Raw genomic sequence first — 19,525 nt, forward strand, 5'->3', positions numbered from 1 at the left:
CCTAAGTTGCTAGTTTATCGAGTTAACCAAGAATGATCAAGTTTTTTTTTTTTTTTTTTTTCAATATCATCCTTTAACATTTGATTTGATTAGGAATTGAGCTTCATAATTTACTTTGACTTTTTTTTATATAAGATTATCATGGTCTCATGGTCCATTTCATAAGCTTGGTGATTAGTATTTAAAAGTGCATTTTTGTCAAGGTTTTATATCATCATTTTGCACTTGAAGTATCAATAACTCCTTAACTAGAGCATGCTTTATAATAACAAGTCTGATAATATAAAATACATTTAATTTATAAAAAATATTCATCTTAGATATAGGTCTATCACATAAATCAAAGGATTGATTAATGAGTTTAACTACTGAAATTGAAAAGACAAAGAGATGGCTAAACTTAGAAAATAGATGGTGGTTCAGTCCAAACTGGAACACTATTTGGTTATTATATCATAACTAGAGCTGTAGAACTTGGATTTAGGTCTCGTCTATACGGATGGAAAGCTAAGACATATGCCTAAAACTTTTATGAAGAGTCTAAAATTCAAAAAGATCATTTTTAAGTTCAAATTATAGCAACAACGAAAAAGTTAGAATCTGTCCTACAGCCCAGATACAACGAAAAAGAGCATGATCTTGATCTGGAAACCAAGATGCCTAAATGCATGGCAAATGCCTCCTTTTATATGCCAAAATTGGAAACTATTGATTTGATAACTAATTGATGAGTGGGTGACCAACTCTTGACTTGGTGACAATCCTTATCTTCTCTTGTCTGCCCAAACCATCATTGATAACGTCAAAATTAGAGCCACTTAAAAACATAAATATTATAGGAAATTATCTCAGCTTTCTTGTGTAAAAAATTCAGCTAATTTGGACTTTTAGAACTTCAGATATGGGCCAAACACTTAACACTACTTGGGCTGGAAGACATATTCGGACTTCTTTGTTGTTACTACAATTTGGACTTGAAAATGGCCTTTTTAGATCTTGGACTCTATATAAAAGTTGTAGGCCTATGTCTTACCTTTCTATCCATATAAAGTATAGCTAAATCTGAGATTTACAGCTCCAAATATGACCCAATTACCGAACAGTATTCTGGTTTGGACTGCACCAACATCTCTTTTTTAAGTTTGGCCATCTCTTTGTCCTTTCAATTTCAGTTCTTAAATTCATCAATCAATCCTTTCATTTATGTGATAGGCCTGTATTTAAAATAAACATTTACCATAAATTAAAGGTATCTTATATTATTAGATACGTTATTATAAAACATGCTTTAGTTAAGGAGTTATTGATACTTCGAGTGCAAAATGATGATATAAAACCTTGATAAAAATACACTTTTAAGTACTAATCACACCCCCTCAACCAGTTTATTACGAGTCTCTAGTAATTAAAGCATTAAAATAGAAAAAGAATTTGCAAATTCCACAAAGCAAGGTATTCATCATTCAACTTCCATTAATCTATCCAGATAAACAAACTCTCATTAAAGTTATATATCTGCTCAATACCTCTTAACAAGATATTAATAAACCTTTCTTTTGTGCTCAATATATCAACACATAATTATAGAGCTTTTCTTGGAAGAAAACAAAATTGTTGTTCTAATATTTAAGGTTAACTTTCTTGGGTTGAGATTATTATTATTATTTTTTTATTTTTTTAAAATATATATACATATAACTTAAAACACCATGCATCTTTAACCCATGTAATGAGCTTTCAGCTAATGACTCCCGAACCAGTTAGTCTTAAGGCATTAGGTGTTGAGACACCCCTACGAGCTTAGTAACTCGGGTCGCAGATACTGATACATAGATAATGCAATGTTTGATTCCCTTAAGTTTTTCTCCTCAACCCATGTAACAAGCGTTGGGCCAATAGCTCCTAAGTCAGTTGACTTTAGGGTGTTAGGTGTTAAAACACCCCTTCAGGCTTAATTGCTTAGGTTAGGGAGGCTACGAAACCAAACTTATCTACATTTTTATTATCATCATTTTTTTTTTTGTTTTTTTTTAATTATATACTATCTCTTTACCTTAGTTATTACCTTTAACAAAAAAACATAAATAATGTAATATGTGGTTACAATCATATGTTAAAGTATGTGTATGCAAATTAAGGTTAAGAATACATGTTAAATGAGTATATGAGCAGAATTAAGTGGTAACAATGCGAGAGTTTGTAAACCTGAATATTTCAAGAAGTATTATGATAGACCTTATTAAGAATGGTTATTAAGATGCGTCTCAAGAGTCATAAAAAGATCTCCTTTACTCTGCCATTATAATAACAACAATTTTGCACATGCTTTATGAAATAGAAAACACAGTTAGTTAATTTTTTTTTTAGCTACTACACTCTCCCCCCAACCAAACGAGACATTATCCTCAATGTTTTAAGGTAGAAAGATAGAGTATAGAAGATATCACCTGAAATAACGAACACTGACAAACCTGAAACACACTGAAACAAATATAAGAAACAACAAAACACAATAATAAAACCAAAAGACATAAAAATTCAAAAATGAAGACTCAAATCTAATCTAAACTTTTTACAGCTTTCCTTAGATGACCAATTTATGCGACTCATAGAGGGATCAATTACAGGAATGAAAGATTGTAGTTGGTCAATCAATTGTTCAGCAGTAGCAAGAGAGATTATGATTTGTCGTGCAGAAGATGTTAGAAATTCTTGTTGCACAGCATGATCAAGAAAAGACAACAACTGATCATAATAACCATTAACATTTAACAGACCTATGGGTTTATGGTGAATGTGCAGTTAGGCCCAAGAGGAAATATGAAAGATCTCTTCCAATGTGCCTAGACCACCTGGTAAAGCAATGAATGCATCAGCATGGTTAAACATTACATTCATTCGAGGAGACATTATAGAGACCTGAAGTTCCTCTCCAATTGTTTTTCCAATGATATCCCCTTGTGCTAAAGCTTCGGGGACGACCCCCAAAACTTGACTACCTCCTAAAAATACCGCTATTGACACACCTCCCATTAATCCAAGACCACCTCCCTTATACACTAAATGAATCTTTCTCTCAGCTAGCACCTGACCAAGATGATTTGCTGATTCTAAAATCTCCTTTTCTTTTCCAGGACTAGATCCGCCAAAAACACAAATATTTCTTATCTGATGACCTGAGGAACTTGCCATTTCTACACACTTCTATATTTATTGAATGTATGGGTTGAGTAGAAATGAAAGGAAGGAAGAGAGAATTTTATAGATGAGAAATTAAAAAAAAAATCATATCACCTATATGTAGGCCAGCTGGAGTCTCTCTCACACACTCTCTTTTTATTTATTTATTATATTTTTTTTTTTGAAAAACATGTGTATGTACAGGTAGTTGTGATTGTGGCTCACATCTTCCCTTGGTTTTACGTCCAAGAACGGCTTAAACGCCCTCTATAGGTTGGGGATAGGCTTCCCATCTAGTTTTCTTAAAAACTGGCAAACATGATCTTTTTTAGTCAGATTCCCAAGACTAAGTCGAGTATGTTCTTTATGAAATAGTGGTCATAAATCATGAATTGCACGATGCCCTTCTCCACTAGAATGCGTCTCAAGAATTAATAGAAGATTATCTAAAGACTCCTCACTCAGGCCATCCTTAATGAATTGTATTTTATCTTCACGATTTATAGATATGATTCCTAAAGAACGACATTGTGCATTACAAGTCCATCTGGCATATCGATGACAGACTTTCAGTCGTTTTGCACGACGTTTCTTTGCAAAAGTGCTTTTACCTGTTCCAAGCATGTGTGAAATGAAGGAATTAGAGGACTCACCTGATAATCAGACCTTTACTTCAATCAACCAGCGAATATCGTCAAGAATTCCATGATTCATCAACAACCTCAATCTTACACATCTAGCATGGTAAATTTTTGTAATCGTATTCTGAGGCAAAGCGGGAAAATATTTTTTTTAATTTTTCAAGATTAATGTCCATTATCAAATGAGAATTAGAACAGAGATTCAAAGAATTGCACAAATATATACACAAATATCAGTTATTATGGGAAACTGAAAGAACCGACTTAAGTCATGGAGTACCGTTGTTCGCTATTTAACCGGGGTGAAAGAAGCTAGCAAAAATCACTCAAAAAGAAACACAAAAATAATATGAAAGGAAAAAAATCAATCTTTATATACAGGATCACCTAATTCAATAGAGTCATTTTCAACTGAAAAATTATTAAAGTAAACTTTCAAACGATGTCCATTTACCTTAAAAACATTGTCATTCTTTGGATTCTCGATATCACAGGCCCCATATGGATACACATGTTTCACAATAAAAGGATCGCTCCATCTTGATCTTAGTTTTCTAGAAAATAAATGTAGTTGAGAATTATAAAGCAAGACTTTTTTACCAATATTGAATGTTTTTCTCAAAATATTCTTGTCATGAAACTCTTTGATTTTTGCTTTATGAATTCTTGAATTTTCATATGCATCATTTCTTATTTCCTCAAGCTCATGTATTTATAATTTTTGTAGTTGACTAGCATCATCCAGATTTGAATTGAAAGCTTTAATAGCCCAATAAGCTTTATGTTCAAGTTCCACAGGCAAGTGACAAGGTTTTCTATAGACTAGTCTATAAGGTGACATACCTAATGATTTTTTATAAGTAGTTTGATAAGCCCAAAGTGCATCATTAAGTCTTAAATACCAATCTTTCCTATTAGGGTTCACTGTTTTCTCCAAAATGTGTTTGATCTCCCTATTAGCAAGCTCTACTTGTCCACTTGTTTGAGGGTGATAAGGGGTGACAACTTTGTGTGTAATTCCATATTTATTCATTAAAGACTCAAATGGCTTGTTGCAGAAATGTGTTCCACCATCACTTATTATAGCTCGAGGGATTCTAAATCGACTCAAAATATTTTCTTTCAAAAACTTTATCACTATTTTGTGATCACTGTTTCGACTTGGAATTGCCTCTATCCATTTTGAAACATAATCTACTGCGACTAATATATACAAGAAACCAAATGATAGAGGAAATGGACCCATAAAATCTATACCCCAACAGTCAAAGATCTCAATGACAAGAATAGAATTTAAAGGTATCATGTGACGTTTTGAAATTGATCCCAACTTTTGACAATTTTCATAAGACTTGCAGAATGCATGTGAGTCATTGAACATGGTGGGCCAATAAAATCCACTTTGTAAGATTTTTGCAGTTGTCTTTCTTGATGAGAAATGGCCCCCACATGCCTCAAAATGACAAAATTTAATGACACTACTTACCTCATTGTCAGGATGCATCTTCGAAATATTTGATCAGGACAATATTTGAATAAATAAGGGTCATCCCAATAAAAGTTCTTCACTTTGTTCAAGAACTTTCTTTTATCTTGGGTACTCCAATGAGCTGGCAATTGTCCTGAAACAAGAAAATTGACAATATTAGTAAACCAAGGCATTGTAAAGACAGAAAGTAAAGATTCATCGGGAAAGTAGTCATCGATTGGTGTGATGTCAGTTTTCAAATCTGTTGTCAATCTTGACAAGTGATCTGCGACAACATTTTCGTTGCCTTTCTTATCTTTGATAGTGATATCAAATTCTTGAAGTAACAAAATCCAACGCACCAATCTAGCCTTAGAATCTTTCTTAGAAAGAAGATATTTCAATGCTGCATGATCATTAAAAATAACAACAGGGGAGCCAACAAGATAAGACCTGAATTTTTCACATGCAAATACTACTACAAGTAATTCTTTTTCAGTGGTGGTATAATTCATTTGAGCACTATTTAAAGTTTTACTTGCATAGTAAACCACATAAGGTTTTTTTATCTTTTCTTTGTCCCAAAACAGCACCTACGGCATAATCACTAGCATCACACATTATTTCAAAAGGTAATGACCAATCAGGAGGTTAAATGACAGGAGCACAAGTAAGCAAGTTTTTAAGTTTAACAAAAGCTTTTTCACAATATTCAGTCCATTTAAAAATATTATCCTTTGTTAGAAGGTTACTTAAGGGCTTAGATATTATGCTAAAATCTTTGATGAACCTTCTATAAAAACCAGCGTATTCTAGGAATGATCTAACATCTAACTCGATTTTAGATTTTTCAACCTCAATTCCTTTTGGTGAAACAATGTGACCAAGTATAATGTCATTTGTTATCATAAAATGACATTTTTTCCAATTCAGTACAAGATTCTTCTCTTCACACCTGCTCAAAACCTTTTCTAAGTTAGTCAAATAATCATCAAATGAATCACAAAAAACAGAAAAATCATCCATAAAAATCTCAAGAAAATGTTCAACCATATCACTAAATATACTAAGCATGCATCTTTGAAACGTGGCTGGTGCATTACATAATCCAAAAGGCATCCTTCGATATGCAAAAGTACCAAACGGACATGTGAAAATAGTCTTCTCTTGATCTTCCAATGCAATTTCAATTTGGTTGTATCCTAAATAGCCATCTAGAAAACAATAAAATTCATGACCTGCAACTCTTTCTAGGATTTGATCCATGAAAGGTAAAGGAAAATGATCTTTTCTAATCATTAAATTAAGTTTCCTATAGTCAATGCACATGCACCAACCAGTAACAGTCCTAGTGGGAATTAACTCATTGTTCTCATTTGTTATCACAGTGACTCTAGATTTCTTGGGTACAACTTGGGTAGGACTTACCCATTTGTTGTTAGAAATAGGATAAATGATTTCATTATCTAGAAGCTTAATGATTTCATTTTTCACTACTTCTTTCATATTAGGATTGAGCCTTCGTTGCATTTCCCTAGAGGGTTTAGCATTTTCCTCCAAATAAATTTTATGTGTACAAATCAAAGGACTAATTCCTTTTATGTCAGCTATGGTCCATCCTAATGCATTTTTGTGCATTTTCAGAGTTTGTAATAACTTACCTTCTTGATATGCATTAAGTTTGGAAGAGATTATTACAGGAAAAGTTTTATTTTCTCCAAAAAATAAGTATTTGAGATTAAATGGCAACGACTTCAAATCAGGTTTGGGTGGTTGAACAGTTGAAGGTATGGACTTAATTAATCATGGTGGCAATTCCTCAATTTGTGGTCTCCAATTACTTGCATTTGATTCTTCCTGAAAATAAACCATTTGCAAATCATCAGATTCATCAATCTCAATTTCACTAGAAGTGGTTTGAAATTGATCATGAATTAATTTTTCAGTAAAGTTCACTTCCTGTAAATTATTATCATCTCTAGGTTGCTTGCAAATGTTGAAAATATTCATCTCCAATGTCATGTTTCCAAATGATAGCTTCATCAATCCATTTCTATAATTAATCAATATATTAGAAGTTGCAAGAAACGGACGTCCTAAAATAACAGGAAATGAATTACATACTTCAACAAGTTGTGTGTCTAAGATAATAAAATCCACAAGATAAATGAATTTATTGACTTGTACTAGCACATCTTCAATTATTTCGGTAGGCACTTTTACAGATCTATCGGCAAGTAAAAGAGTTATAGAAGTTGGTTTTAACTCACCTAGATTGAGACTCTGAAAAAACTGAATATAGAAGTAAATTCATACTAGCTCTAAGATCAAGTAAGGCTCTTTTAATTTTATGTTCTCCAATAAAGCAAGAAATTGTAGGACAACCAGGGTCTTTATATTTCAAAGCATTATTGTTCTGAAGAATGACACTTACTTGTTTGGCTAAAAAGGCTTTCTTTTTCACATTCAGTTTCCTCTTCATAATGCATAGATCTTTCAAAAATTTAGCATAGGAAGGAACTTGTTTAATAGCATTCAACAAATGTATATTGATTCTTACCTGTTTGAAAGTTTCAAAGATTTCAGAGTTATGATTGACTCTCTTTTGTTTGGTCATGACATGAGGAAATGGAAGCGCTGGTGGAGAATCATTCATTTCTTTGTAATTTTCAAATTCAACCCCTCCTTTACCATCAGAGATTGACTTATCATCTTTCTCACAAGGTTCAAGAGTGGGTTTTTCAATAACCTTACCACTACGAAGAGTAGTGACTGATTTGACTTGATCCATGTGTTGGCTTCCGGAACTACTTGCATTTACATTATATTGCCCCTTGGGATTTTGTTATGGTTGAGATGGAAACTTACCTTTCTCTTGAAAACTCATAGCAGATGCCAATTTTGTAAGAGTATCTTTAAAATCTATCATGTTTTGAGCAAGTTAAGTATTGATTGTCTCTTGCTTTTCAATGAATGCATGCAATGTTTCCTCAAGATTTCTTCTAGGAGTTGGAGCATAAGGAGGTGCATATCCATGAGAATTTTGAAAATTATGGTGAGCTTGAAATAGTGGTTGTGAAGTTTGTATATTGTTATTATCACTCTTCCAACTGAAATTTGGGTAATTTCTCCAACAAGGGTTGTATGTTTGTGAGTATGGGTTGTGGTTGGCCCTTTGGAAATTGTTTAAAGCATGAGCTTGTTCATGGAGACATTCCTTAAAAGAAGGCAAGGTTGGACAGTTACTGGTTGAGTGTTCATTTGTTTCACATATTTGACACATAATGTTTTCAACAGATTTTAATTGACCACTCTTTTTCAATTCTAGTGCCTCGACTTTTCTAGCTAAAGATGCAAACTTAGCTTGGAGGTCATGATCTTCCCTAAGGTTGTACATACCTCCACTAGATATATGAGGTTGAGTTTTACCCGGTGCCTCATAAGTATCTGTGGTGTCCTAATTTTGAGCATTTTCAACTAACAAGTCTAAGTACTTCATTGCTTCACCAAGGCCTTTATCTTCAAAAGTTCCATTGCACATCAATTCAACCATTTGTCTATCTCTAGGTGTTAACCCTTCATAAAATTATGAAACTAATCTCCATGTTTCAAAACCATGATGAGGGCAAGTATTAAACAAGTCTCAATACCTATCCCAACATTTGTAAAATGTTTCTCCTAATTTTTGAGTGAAAGTGGTAATTTGTCTTTTGAAAGAGTTTGTTTTGTGAGATGGGAAAAACTTCTTTAAAAACTATTGTTACATTTCATCCCAAGCACGAATGGATTCTGGTCTCAAATTCTATGGCCATGTTTTAGCTTTATCTTTTAATGAAAAAGGAAAAGGCTTTAATCTGATGGTGTTCATGCTATAATTTGAATCATTATATGTGTTGCAGACCTCCTCGAATCCCTTTAAATGCAAGTATAGATTTTCTAAATCTAAGTCATAAAAAGAAGGTAAAAGTTGAATAATGTTTGGCTTAAAATTAAAATGAGATGCATTGAGATGAAAAACTATGCATGATGGTGCACTTGTTCTTATGGGATTCATGTGGTCTCTAAATGTTCTAACATGGTTATTCTCATTATGAAGTGATTGATTATCTTCTTCGGCCATATTTTCTAAAAATGATGAGGATACCCTACAAAGTCTACCACTTAATGTATGTGAGCACACTCTCATGCACATGTAGGAATAGAATAAAAAAAAAACAAAAGAAGAAGAAACAAAACAAAAGAAATAAAGTTATATACAAGAAAAGTGAAAAGAGAAAATAAAATAAATACTATAATTTGTACAAAAACTTACCCCCCGGCAACGGCGCCAAAAACTTGACACGATGAAAAGATTAATGTCTTCTCCCAAGTGCAGGAGTGTCGAAGTAATAAATAACCCGACAAGACCGGGGTCTAACGACATGGAGGTTAATTATACAAATTATAAATAACAATAATATAACAACAATAACAACAACAACAACAACAATAATAATAATAATAATAATAATAATAATAATAATAATAATAATAAAGAAAAAGAAGGAGAAGAAGAAGAAGATGATGAGAACTTTGAGATGAAATATTAATGTAAGGATTAAACAATGATAATAACAAATGTCAAGGTTAGAAGTTCCATTAATGGTATGTCAAACAAGTATAGTATAAACTCTTATTATTCAATTGGAAACCACACAAAAAGGAGGTTCCAATCAGATTATAGATTGTTAACATGATTACATTAGTCATCTTATTCGATTAATGCTAATACTTGTAAATCTCGTCAAGCATTCATGATTATAACTTATGTTAACAATAAATCAAGTTCCTTTCATAGCTCAAGTACAATATCAACTATGAAAGTACCAAGCATTTGTTGTACCAAGTGTTATACAACATAAATCAAGATTTGTCATTTAACAAGCAAAGTATTAAAGAGTGAACAAGATAACAAATACAAAACATGTTAGTATCAAACATTAAAGTCCATATTGAGTTTACATTATACTTATTTTTACACCATTAATGTAATATTTTCACCTTGACATAATAAACTTAACTAAACATAATGAAAGAAAGAAAAATAAATAAACAAAATAAGAACATAAATAAAATAAGAGTTAACTAAGTAAATGAAAGGAAATGAAAGGCATAAACTTGATATTAATGAAAGCAAAACATAAGCATTACAAAAAATACAAAGAGAGAAAGCAAGAGCATGATCTTGATGTGGAAACCAAGATGCCTAAATGCATGGCAAATGTCTCCTTTTATAGGCCAAAATTGGGAACTATTGATTTGATAATTAATTGATGAGTGGGTGACTAATTCTTGACTTGGTGACAATCCTTATCTTTTCTCGTTTGCCCAAAACATTATTGATAACATCAAAATTGGAGCCACTTAAAAACATGAAAGTTGTAAGAAATTATCTCATATTTCTTGTGTAAAAACTTCAACTCATTTGGACTTCTAGAACTCCAGATATGGGCCAAACACTGAATAGTGCTCGGTCTGGAAGACAGATTCGGACTTCTTTGTTGTTGCTATAATTTAGACTTGAAAATGGCCTTTTTAGATCTTGGGCTCCATATGAAAGTTGTAGGCTTATATCTTAGCTTTCCATCCATATAAAGTAGAGCTAAATCTGAGATCTACAGCTCTAGATATGACCCAATTAGTGAATAGTGTTCTGGTTTATACTACACCAGCATCTCTTTTCTAAGTTTGGTCATCTCTTTGTCCTTTCAATTTCAGTTCATAAATTCATCAGTCAATCCTTTCATTTATGTGATAGGCCTGCATTTAAAATGAACATTTACCATAAATTAAAGGTATCTTATATTATTAGATACGTTATTATAAAACATGTTTTAGTTAAGGAGTTATTGATATTTCGAGTGCAAAATGATAATATAAAACCTTGATAAAAATGCACTTTTAAGTACTAATCAGGTAGCCACATCTTGACTCGATAACAATCCTTATCTTCTTGTCTGAACAAAATGACATTGCTAACATCAGAATTTGAACAGATTATCTTTATGAAAGTTCTAGAAAATTGTCTCAGCTTTCCAACAAAAAACAATCACGGTATTTGGACTTCTAAAACTCGAGATATAAGCTGAACATTGAACAGTGTCTGAGCTGTAGCACAGATTCAGACTTCTCTTTTGATGCTAAGATTTGAACTTTCAAACGGCAGAATTAAGTCTTGGACTCCTATGGATGTTTTAGGCCTATATTTTAGATTTTTAGCCATATAAACCAAACTAAAATTCAAGATCTACAACTTCAAATATGACCCAATGATTAAACAGTGTTCCAATTTGACTTGGGTCAACATTTTTTCTTTAAGTTTAGCATTTTCGTTATTCTTTCACTTTTAATAGTTAATAACATCAATCAATCATTTGAATTGTGAGATGTGCCTACATTTAAAATGAATATTTACCATAAATTAAAGGTATCTTATATTATTAGATATGTTATTATAAAACATGTTCTAGCTAAGGAGTTATTGATACTTCAAGTGCAAAATGATAATAAAAAACTTTGATAAAAATACACTTTCAAGTACTAATCACACTCCTCCAACCAGGTTATTACTAGTTCTTAGTAATCAAAATTTTAAAATAGAAAAATAATTTGCAAGTTCCACGAAGCAAGACATTTATCATTCAACTTCCATTAATCTTTTCAAATAAACAAACTCTCATTAAATTTATATATCTGCTTCATACTTCTTAAATAAAAAATTAATAATCCTTCCTTTTGAGCTTAATATATCAACACATAGTTATTGGACTTTACTTGGAATAAAATAAAATTTTATTATAATGTTTAAGGTTAACTTTCTTGGTTTGGGATTATTATCTTTTTTTTCTTTTTTTAATATATATACATATAACTTAAAACACAATGCATCTTTAACCCATGTAATGAGCTTTAGGCTAATGACTTCTAGATTAGTTGGTCTTAGAGCATTAGGTGTTGAGACATCCCTTCGAGCTTAGTAACTCGGGTTATAGATACTGATATATAGATGGTGCAATGTTTGATTCCCTTAAGTTTTCTCCTTAACCCTTGCAACAAACACTAGGCTAATAACTCCCAAGGTAGTTGATTTCATGGTATTAAGTATTAAAACATCCCTTCGAGCTTAATTGTTTAAGTTAGAGAGGTTACGAAACTAAACGTATCTATGTTTTTATTTATTTAATTAATTACATTATATCATTTTTTTTTTTGCAAATTATATACTATCTATTTCCCTTAGTTGTTACCTTTAATAAAAAAACATAAATAATGAAATAATCTAATATGTAACCCACAATCATATGTTAAAATGTGTGTGTGTGAAAATAAAGATTTATGAATACTTTTTTAATAAGTATATGAGCATAATCAATTGATAATAATGCGAGAGTTTGTAAACCTGAATATTTCAATAGAAATATATGATAGACTTTGTTATAAATATTGAAAATAACCATTGAAAAATATTTATTAAGATGTGTCTCAAGAGTCACTAAAAGTCTCCCTTACTTTGTCATCCTAATAATAACAGTTTTGTCAAATGGTTTTATTAAAAACAAAAGTAGTTAGTTAGTTTTTTTTTGTCAACTATTACCTTCTCCCTCCAACCAAAATAAAATATTGTTCTCAATATCCTAAGGTAAAAGGATAAAGTATAGAAGATATCACCTAAAATAACGAACATTGAGAAACCTGAAACACACTTAAACAAATATAAAAAATAACAAAACACAAATATTATGTTATTAATAAAACCAAAAGACATGAATTTTCACAAACTCAGGCTTAAATTGTAGTTATGATTGTGGCTCACATCTTCTCTTTTTTTTTTACATCCAAGAACGGCTTAAACGTTCTCTATGGGTCGGGGATAGGCTTCCCATCTAATTTTTTTAAAAACTGGCAAATAAGGTTCTTTTTAGTTAAATTTCCAAGACTGTGTCGAACATGCTCTTTATGGAATTGTAGCCATAAATCATGAATTGAATGATGCACATCTCTACTAGGATGCGTTTCAAGAGTCAATAGAAGATTATCTAAAAATCCTTTAATTGGGCCATCCTTATTGAATTGTATTTTATCTTTACGATTTATATCTATAATTCCTAAAGAATGATATGTTGCATTACAAGTCCATCAGGCACATCTGTGACAGATTTTTATTCGTTTCGCACGATATTTTTTTTTGTAAAAGTGCTTCTATTTGTCCTAGGCAAGTATGAAATAAAAGAATTGGAAGACTCACCTGATAATCAGACCTATGCTTCAATCATCTAGTGAATGTTTTTATGAATTCCATGGTTCATTAATAATTTCAATCTTTTACACTTAGCTCGGTAAATTTTTATAATCATATTTTGAGGCAAAACAAGAAAATACTTTTTCAATTTTTCAAGAGTGATGTCCATTTTTTTAAATGAGAAGTGGAAAAGAGATGAAAAGAAAAGAGAAGGAACAAGGAATTGAACAAATATATATGCAAATATCAATTATCATGGAAAATTGAAAGAACCGACTTAAGAGTCACGGAGTACCGTTATCCGTCATTTGACCGAGGTGAGACAGACTAGCAAAACAAAAGTCACACAAAAACAATGTGAAAAAAATAAAATAATCAACCTTTATATACACTATCATTCAAAATAATGGATTCATTTTTACTAGAAAAATTATCAAAGAAAGCTTTCAAACGATGTCCATTTACCTTAAAAACATTGTCATTTATTGGATTTTCAATATTTTAGGCCCTATAAGGATACACATGTTTCTCAATGAATAGACTGCTCCATCTTGATCATAGTTTTCCAGGAAATAAATGAAGTTCAGAATTATTAAGCAAAACTTTTTGACAAATTTCACAAGTTTTGCAAAATGCATTTGAGTCCTTGAGCATGGTATGCTAATAAAATCCACTTTATAAGATTTTTATAGTTGTCTTTCTTAATAAGAAATGACCCCCACACGCCTCTGAATGACAAAATTTAATGACACTACTTATCTCATTGTCAGAAATGCATCTTTGAAATATTTGATCAAGATAATTTTTGAATAAGTAAGGGTTATCCTAATAAAAATTCTTCACTTTGTTCAATTTTTTTTTTTTGTCTTGGGTACTCCAATGAGCTGACAAATCTCTTATTATAAAAAAATTGATAAATTAGCAAATCAAGGTGTTAGACTAAGAGAAAGTAAGAATTTGTCTAGAAAGTAATCATCGATTAGTAAGATGTCAGATGTCAAATCTATTGTTAATTTTGACATATGATCTGTGACAACATTATTGGTGCCTTTTTTGTTCTTGATTTCTTTCTGAGAATAAATTATTTGTAATTTTTTAGATTCATCAAACTTATTTTCACTCAAGGTAGATTCAAATTTATCATAAACTAATTCTTCAATCAGCTCTACTTGTTGTAAATCATTATTATCTTCAGGTTGCTTGTAAATATTGAAAATATTCATCTTTAATGTCATGTTTCTAAATAATAGCTTCATTAGTTCATTCCTACAATTAATTAATGCTTTAGAAGTTACAAGAAATGGACGTCCTAAAGTAACAGAAAATGAACTACATACTTCAATTGGTTGCGTACCAAGACAATAAAATCCACAGGATAAATGAATTTATCAACTTGTACTAACACATCTTTAACTATTTCTTTAGGCACTTTTAGAGATATATCAGCAAGTAAAAGAGTTACAGAAGTTGGTTTTAACTCACCTAGATTGAGACTTTGAAAAACCGAGTATGGAAGTAAATTCACACTAGTTTGAATATCAAGTAAAGCTCTTTCAATTTTATATTCTTCAATAAAGCAAAAAATTATAGGATAACCAGAGTCTTTATGTTTCAAAGCATTATTCTTCTAAAAAATGACACTTACTTGTTCAGCTAAAAAGACTTTCTTTTTCACATTCAGTTTTCTCTTTATAATGCACATATTTTTCAAAAATTTAGCATAGGAAGAAACCTGTTTAATAGCATCCAACAAAAATATATTGATCCTTACCAGTTTGAAAGTTTCAAGGATTTCAGAATTGTGATTGACTTTTTTTTGTTTGGTCATGACATGAGTAAATAGAAGTGCTTACAGAGAATCAGTCTTTTCTTTGCAATGTTCAGGGTCAACCTTTTCCTTACCCTTAGTGATTCACTCATCATCTTTCTCACAAGGTTCAAGAATGAGTTTTTTAATAACTTTACCACTACAGAGATTAATGACTGATTTGACTTGATGCAAGTGTTGACTTCCAGAGCTACTCGCACTTGAATTATATTGCCCTTTGGGATTTTACTAAGGTTAAGATGTAAACTTAAAGCAGATGTGAATTTTGCAAGAATATCTTTTAGATCTATCATGGTTTGAGCAATTTAAATGTTAATTATCTCTTATTTTTTAATGAATAAATGCAATGTTTCCTTAAGATTTCTTCTAGAAGGTGGAGCATAAGGAGGTGCATATCCATGAGAATTTTGGAAATTATGGTGTGTTTGAAACGGTGGCTTTGAAATTATTGTTATCAATGTTTATGCATTATTATTATCCCTCCTCCAACTAAAATTTAGGTGATTTCTCCAACTAGGGTTGTATATTTATGAGTATAAGTTATGATTGGGCCTATGGAAATTGTTTAAAGCATGAGCTTGTTCATGAAGGCATTTCTTGAAAGAAGACAAAGTTGGACAACCATTAGTTAAGTGTTCATTTGTCTCATAGATTTAATATACAATGTCTTGAACATATTTTAATTGACCACCCTTTTTCAATTCTAATCTTTTGATTTTTCTAGCTAAAGATGCAAACTTGGCTAGGAGATCATGATCTTCCTTAAGGTTTTACATACCTCCACGAGATGTATGAGGTTGAGTTTTACCCGGTACCTCATAAGTACTTGCAATGTCCCAATTTTGAGCATTTTCAGTTGGTAAATCTAGGTACTCCATTACTTCATGAAGGTCTTTATCTTCAAAAGTTTTATTGCACATCGATTTAATCATTTGCATATCTCTAGGTGTTAACCCTTCATAAATATATGAGACCAATTTTCATGTTTCAAAACCATGATGAGGGTAAGTATTAAGCAAGTCTCGATACCTATCCCAACATTGGTAAAATATTTCTCCTGGCTTTTTACTGAAAGTGATGATTTGTTTTTTAAAAAAGTTTATCTTGTGAGACAAAAAAAATTTCTTTAAAAATTATTGTTGCATTTCATCCCAAGCACAAATGGATCCTGACCTAAGATTTTATAGCCATGTTTTAGCTTTATCTTTTAATGAAAAAGGAAAAAGCTTTAATCTAATGGTGTCCATGCTATAATTTAAGTCATTATAAGTGTCACAAATTTCTTCAAATTCTCATAAATATAAGTATGAAATTTTTACATTTAAGCGATGAAAAGAATGTAAAAGTTTAATAATACCTAGTTAAAATTAAAATGAGATGCATCAGGAGAGAAAAATATGCATTAGCGTGCACTTGTTCTTACAAGATTCATATAGTCTCGAAGTGTTCTAACTTGATTATTGTCATTATTCTTATTATGAAGCAATTGGTTATCTTCTTCGACCATATTTTTTGAAAATAATGAGGATTTCCTAGAAAGTCTACTAATTAATGTACTTGTCCAAACTCTCATATAAGTGTAGAAGGAAAGAAAAAAGCAAAAAAAAAATAGAAAAATAATAAAAGTGAAAATAAAATAAAATATATAATTTATACAGTAACTTACCTCTCATACAACGGTGCCAAAAATTTGACATGACCAACAGATTGATGTCTTCTTTCAAGTGTAGGAGTGTTGAAGTAATAAATAACCCGACAAGATCGGAATCAAACCACAAGGAGGTTAACTATATAATAATAATGATGATGATGATCATAATCATGATGATGATAATGATAAGTTAAAGAGAATTTTGAGATGTGAGATTAATATGAGGATTAAACAATGATAAAAAAAAATGTCAAGGTTAGAGGATTCACTAATGATATTAAAAATAAATATAATATAAACTCTTTTTATGACTCAACTGGAAATCACATACAAAGGAGGTTTCAATAGGATGATTTGTCATTAATAGCTCATTATAAATTGTTAACATAATCATATTAATTATCTTATTTAAGTAACACCAAACTTTTAAATATTATCATGAATTTATGATGCTAACTTATGTTAACAACAAATCAAGTTCTTTTCATAGCACATGTATAGTTTATACCAAATGGTTGGCTATGAAAGTGTCAAGCATTTATTGTACCAAGTATTATATACAACACAAATCTAGATTAACCATTTAACAAGTAAAATATCAAGAATTAATAAGATAAAACTAATAAGACATGTTAATAGCAAGTTATTTAGGATATAAACATTGAAATCTATATTGAGTTTATATTATACTTATCTTAACACCATTAGTGTAACCTTTTCACCTTGACATAATAAACTTAGCTAAACATAATAAAGAAAAGAAACATAAATAAACAAGATGAGAATATAATTATACAAGTATAGTAAAGAAAATGAAAGTCATCAACAAGAGATTAATGAAAGCAAAACTTCAGTATGATTTGTTGATATAAAGAAAGAGAGCAAGAATATGATCTTGATATGAAAACCAAGATGTCTAAATGTTTGGAAAATATCTCTTGTTATAAGCCAAAATTTAGAACTATTGATTTATTGACTAATTGTTGAATGGGTGGGCACATCTTGACTTGATGACAATCCTTATCTTCTTGTCTGAACAAAACGTCATTGCTAATATCAGAATTTAAACAGATTGTCTTCATGAAAGTTCTAGAAAATTATCTTAGCTTTCCAACAAAAAACAATCAGGGTATTTGGACTTCTAGAACTCGAGATATGGGTTGAACACTGAACAGTGTCTAGGCTGTAGTACAGATTCGAACTTCTCTTTTAATGCTAAGATTTTGACTTCCAAACGGAAAAATTGAGTCTTAGACTCCCATGGATGTTTTAGGCTTGTGTCTTAGCTTTCTAGCTATATAAACCAAACTTAAATCCAAGATCTACAACTCTAAATATGACCCAATGACTGAACAATGTTTCAGTTTGAATTGAATCAACATCTTTTTTTTAAGCTTAGTGACATGACTAAAAGATTGATGTCTTCTCCCAAGTGCAGGAGTGTCGAAGTAATAAATAACTCGGCAAGACCGGGGTCAAACCACAGGGAGGTTAATTGTACAAATTATAAACAACAATTATAAACAACAATAATAGCAATAATAGTAACAATAACAACAACAACTATAATAGTAGTAGTAGTAATAATAATAATAATAATAATAATAATTACAATAATAGTAGTAGTAGTAGTAATAATAATAATAATAACAGAAGAAGAAGAAGATAATGAGAACTTGGAGATGGAAAATTAACGCAAGGATTAAACAATGATAACAAACAATGTCAAGGTTAGATGATCCACTAATGGTATGTCAAACAAGTATAGTATAAACTCTTATTATTCAATTGGAAACCACACACAAAGGAGGTTTCAATCAGATTATCTATTGTTAACATGATTACATTAGTCATCTTATTCGATTAATGCTAATACTTGTAAATCTCGTCAAGCATTCATGATTATAACTTATGTTAACAACAAATCAAGTTCCTTTTATAGCTCAGGTGTCGGTTATACCATACAGTATGGGCTATGAAAGTGCCAAGCATTTGTTGTACCAAGTGTTATACAACATAAATCAAGATTAATTATTTAACAAGCAAAGTATTAAAGAGTGAACAAGATAACAAATACAAAACATGTTAGTATCAAACATTAAAGTCCATATTAAGTTTACACTATACTTATTCTTACACCATTAGTGTAACCTTTTCACCTTGACATAATAAACTTAGCTAGACATAATGAAAGAAAGAAAAATAAATAAACAAAATAAGAACATAAATAAGATAAGAGTTAACTAAGTAAAGGAAAGGAAATGAAAGACATAACTTGATATTAATGAAAGCAAAGCATAAACATTACAAAAAATACAAAGAGAGAAAGCAAGAGCATGATCTTGATCTGGAAACTAAGATGCCTAAATGCATGGCAAATGCCTCCTTTGATAGGCCAAAATTGGGAACTATTGATTTGATGACTAATTGATGAGTGAGTGGCCAACTCTTGACTTGGTGACAATCCTTATCTTCTCTT

The sequence above is a fragment of the Populus euphratica genome, unplaced genomic scaffold, assembly GCF_000495115.2.
Source record: "Populus euphratica unplaced genomic scaffold, PopEup_1.0 scaffold616.1, whole genome shotgun sequence".
Lineage (NCBI taxonomy): Eukaryota > Viridiplantae > Streptophyta > Magnoliopsida > Malpighiales > Salicaceae > Populus > Populus euphratica.